We start from the raw sequence: 5,152 nt of genomic DNA, 5'->3' as shown, positions 1-5,152 counted from the left end.
TGAAGTTTGAATTGATGCCGCACCCTCCCTACTCTCCAGACCTAGCCCCGAGTGACTATTTTCTGTTTCCTAACCTCAAAAAATGGCTTGGCGGTAAGAGACGTGGTTTTTTAACTAGGAGGCTAATTCTGAAGTACCGAAAAATACAGTCAGTGATTGGAAGGGTCCACGTGTCATTTCCCCCTGGATCACTGCAGGCTTTGGAGTTCGGACGAGCTTTCCTGGCGGAGGACCAACAAGGAGTCTGGGAATTCAAAAGAGACTGATTCACGTAGGTTGAGGATCAACGTTCCCAAGAAACGGCACGTTATATGATTAAATCCGTGCATGTGATAATTTTATAATGGGCTTGAAAAGGGATTTAATTTGGCGAGTTAGATTCAATAGGGCGAAATCACTTCAGGAGGCAATTAATTTCGCAAAAACTGCAGAATGGGAAATCAATTTTGGGGGTGGGTTAGACCATAAAGAAAAGTCACTTCAAAACGAAAATAATGAAGTAGAGAAAAATCTACTCAAATTAAACATCCGGATAACACGCATGGCTGATTGCGGCCTTATTATAGCAATGCGCGGGTTTGGAAATTTGAGGGTTGAGGGAGAGGATCTAGCTTCAGAGGGAGAAGAAGAGGAAGTAGTATTAATAAACAGAACAAGAAAAAATATTCAGGTGCACAGACGGAAATTATGTGCCATAAATGCGGCGAAATCGGCCATTTTGCACACAGTTGTGCGCGTGTTTTAATTAATTCAAGGAGAAATTGTCACATATGCAATCCACCGGAACATTTTGCTTGTGAATGTAAATCTAAAGGAAAGTCTAGGGAATGTTTGAACTGCAAAAAGTCCGAACATTTTGCTCGCGATTGTTTGGAGGAAGTTATTCGAAGGGAGAAAAGTACAATAAGTTGCAGCTATTGTAAAATTTCTGGACATTATTATGATGATTGTATTAAACGTCTGAAAAAAATTGGTATACGGGCGTAAGGGCAAACAGGATGCTTTAAACGAGAAGTAAGTTCGCGGGAATGGTGCAACGACGGACGTTTTTCAGACGAAGCACCCGTCCGACGGGTTGTCTTGAGCATCAATACTGAGGGAAAGGCCCAGTCACCCAATGCAGAGATAAATAGTAAACACCTGCAAAATAGTAATGCAATATTTGTAGTAGATACCGGTGCGGAATTAAATTTAATTAAACGTAAAAAAACTCAGAACAGGTGCACTAATCAATTTTCAAGTTAAGTACCACTTGTTTAGAATTACACAGCAAACAGTTAAAACTTCAGGAGAGGTTTATCTCGACATAAATGGGGTGTCTTGTCCTTTTCAGATTGTCCCAAATTCTTTTCCCACTAAAAATGTGGGAATGCTAGAAATGCCTTTTCTAGCCGATTCCGTGATTGAGCTGCAAACAAAAACCATAAAACATGTATTAGGAAATTTTTCTTTCTCAAATCCGCGAAAATCAAGAAAAACACTTTTGAAAGCAAGAAGCAAGCAGTTAGTTACTTTGCCTGTGACAAACACTGAAATTAGTGAGGGTTATTTAGCCTTGGTTCCAACGGGACCAGGTGCATATCTAGGTGAATCTTTGGCCACTGTTAGGAACGGACACATTTGCGTTTACTGCGTTAATGTTTGTACTAAAGATGTAAACATTTCAGTTTCCGCCGTAACTTTGCAAAAAGTAGAATTTGTTAATCATACCCCCAGATCTGTGAAAAGGGTTGCTAGTGATAGAGAAAACGAAATAACTCCAAATAAAAGGGTTGAGAAACTTATAGCCGCACTTGATTTGAAAAACTTAAATTCTGAAGATAAAAATAGTCTTCTAAAGAGTATACAAAAATTCCCTTATCAATTCTTTCTTCAGGGCGATGGGTTGAGTTGTACAAATGTTTTAAAACACACGATAAACACTATTGATGATCTTTCAGTAAATAAAGGTAATTATCGGTACCCTGTCATACATAAAGATGTAATTAATAAGGAAACTTCAAACCTAAAAGGCTACAATGCCATTTTAACTTCTAATTCATCCTACAATTCATCGGTCTGGGTGGTCCCGAAAAAGCCAGATTCGCAGGGTAATAAACGGCGGCGAATGGTCATAGAATATCACGCCCTTAATGAAATACCGTCGGAGACGCCTACCCACTACCAAATATCACAGATATTTTGGATCAGTTAGGGGGTGCCAAGTACTTCACAGTGCTCGATCTCGTTGTCGCTTTACACCAGATCGAAGTCGAACCTGCCGATAGGCACAAAACGGGATTTTCTACACCCTTTGGTCACTACGAGTTCAACCGGATGCCAATTGCCTTGAAAAATACGCCAGCTACTTTTCAAATAGTAATGGATCATGTACTTACGGGTTTACAGGTTATAGAAATGTTCTCATATATGGATGACATTGACATTTACGCGAAATCTTTCAAGGAACAAAAAGAAAAATTAGAAAAGTTATTGCGTTGTTTAAAAATGGCTGGACTCATATTGCAACCAGATAAAAATCGCTTTTTATGCAAGGAAATAGGGTATTTAGGCCATGCATTTTCTGAAGGAAGAGTAAAACCCAATACGAAAAAATTAGAAGCCGTAAGCAAATTTCCTTGCCCGAAAGCTCGCAAAAATATCAAAAAGTTCTTAGGCTCAGCTGGATACTATCGCCGCTTCATACCTGATTTCGCATCTATTGCAAAACCTTTGACATTACTCCTAAAGATGAACTTTCCGTTTGTCTGGACCGAAGCAGCACAAAAATCATTTGACCAATTAAAGAATAGTCTTTGCTCAAAACCAATTTTACAATATCTAAATTTCTCTCAGCCATTTATAATAACTACCGAGCGTCCGATTATGCTGTGAGTGCTATCCTCAGCCAGGGAATTATAGGGAAAATTCTACCAATTTCGTATGCGTCTCGTACTCTTAGTCAAGCGGAATTGAATTACAACACTACAAAGAAAGGGCTTTTGGCTATAATATTCACGGTAAAGCATTTGTGGCCTTACGTTTATGGTCAAAAATTCAAACTTGTTACCGATCATCGTTATCTTATCAGGTTAGATCAATTAAAGGATCCCACGATGGTTTTGCGCTTAGCTCGATGGAAAATTAAGTTACTGTAATATGCTTATAAAATTCAGTATAAACCAGGTAGGGTAATTTCCAATGCAGATGCGCTGTTCGAAATCATGTAGAGTTAAATAATGTAAATGAGAAAAGTGTATATAACGGCACTGGTCTTTCCATGAAGAAAGGCGGAGCGGCTAGTGTCAGACCTTTTGAAATTATTACGCTTTACCATGACTATCCTATAGAGAGAGTTTTGGCAAACTTGAATGTAAGGTTGGATGATGAAAATACTGAGGAGTCTGAGACAGATGGTGAGATTGATGAAGATCAAAGTTTTCAAAATGAAAATGAGAGAATGATATTCCTGATAGGCAATAACGATTGTCAAACTCGAAGCTTTTCACCCGAGTCCATTCCTGATCTTATGTCACCCTGTGTGGTCGGGTTAGAGAAAGAAGGTAGTGCGAATTTCGGGTCGAGCTCTCATGTTACACCCAAGGTTGTTCAATTCAACGATCGAGAGTTGGATGCGGACAAGGGTTGCGAGAGCAGAACAAATTGTACGTAACGGCTGCGACCGTTCAGAAAATTGTACGCGTTAACAGAGTCAAACATGCTTTCTTGAGATACATTTGAAACTTGTTAATTAATTTTTGCTTTTATGCAATCCAGGAATTTGCACACGAAAAAATAAATTTTTTCTGAACATTTGTAATTAGATAAAAAAGTAATTTAAACTATTTTTTCTTTTTCTTTTGAACTCTTTTTCTGAGAAAGATAGATTTGTTATGGAATCATAAAGAGCTCTTAGCAGTAAATAATCAGAAGTAAAGAGTTAAATTAATTTTTAAAAAATTGAAAGTATAATACCAAAAATGTGAGAGATTAGGCTTTTTCACAAAAGAATCACCAGCCGCGTGTGATCACTGGGCAGTAGCGAAAATTCGGACCTTGGTTCCTGTATAGATAGTGTAGACCTGTAAATATTAAATTTATGATTTACTAATTTATTTTTAAAAAAGATTACTAAAAGTTTAAAGCTAAGATTTGTACGAAAATCAAAATAGTTTTAAATTAGGTCTAAATATATAAGATTTAACTCGATAAGAATACTTTATTTTCCAAATTTTAGTAAAGCCATATTATGCTTTTTCATATCTTTTCGTACAATTATGATTTCCTACGACACAAACAAAGAAGCCAATAAGGTTAAAATCCTATTTTTCTAGTAAATTGTAAATATAGATAGAATTAGTATAGAATTGTCTTACAAATTTATTTTTAAAGGTTATAACCTTTTTTGTTCTGAATGTAAAATTTTAGGGTAAGAGTTATGCTTTGAGAATCTAAAATCAATGTATAAATGAAAAGACGTTTGTAACAAATAATGTAAAAATTAAAAAGTAACCAAATATAGACTAAATTTACTCACTCAACAAAATTTGTATTTCATATGTAGAAAGATATTTACTTACCTGAATTTTCGAATTGGAAACAAACGTCAAACCTTACTGACCCACTGACAACAGCGCACGTGCGTTTTGCATTTAAGCAATGTGATGGTACTACAAAAAACAACTAAAATTCTACAATTTCGATATTTTTATCTAATAATAAAAGTGGCTTTATCAAAACAATTTTTCTCTTAAAGAGGCAAGTGTCACGATCGCTGAATTAATTCTGCTGCTCGTTTTTCACGCTAGAGCATGTATGGTCGCCTTCATATTGCGCGGTTCTAATTTAAATGCGACTTCTATATAAGAATAAAAAATATATCATAAGTAAGAGAATTGGCCCGTAATTTGGCAAATCGACAATCAAGTTTGAGTATAAATGATAATTTAGTTGTAAAAATGTTATGAAGATTATTTTAGATGCGTGAATATATAATAGATACAAATGCACATTTCGAATTATATTTTAGATTTATAGTCTCGTGTTCGAAACTCAACCAACGAAAAGGCATGTATGTTTTCGTTTTCGTGGGAACCAAGTAAAGAACACATCTTGAGTATAAAGCTTCTCATAAATCAAGAGATAAATCCTCTACTTTCCGGAACTTTTTAAA

General features: G+C 36.0%; 1 long non-coding RNA gene across 1 annotated transcript in view; it reads right to left on the bottom strand.

Moving 5' to 3' along the window:
* LOC117170340 overlaps nt 1–4,674 on the bottom strand; it is a 15,175-nt gene extending 10,501 nt beyond the window's left edge. Inside the window, exons 1-2 of the long non-coding RNA XR_004466768.1 lie at nt 4,560–4,674; nt 3,955–4,061 (exon numbers count right to left, since the gene is read on the bottom strand). This is a non-coding gene — a long non-coding RNA (uncharacterized LOC117170340). The remainder of the gene's footprint in view (nt 1–3,954; nt 4,062–4,559) is intronic.
* Between the last annotated feature and the right edge of the window lie 478 nt (nt 4,675–5,152).

This window comes from Belonocnema kinseyi, chromosome 3, assembly GCF_010883055.1.
Source record: "Belonocnema kinseyi isolate 2016_QV_RU_SX_M_011 chromosome 3, B_treatae_v1, whole genome shotgun sequence".
In the NCBI taxonomy this organism is placed as follows: domain Eukaryota; kingdom Metazoa; phylum Arthropoda; class Insecta; order Hymenoptera; family Cynipidae; genus Belonocnema; species Belonocnema kinseyi.
Note: the sequence above shows the minus strand (reverse complement) of the source record. Positions and strands in the feature narration are given on the sequence as shown.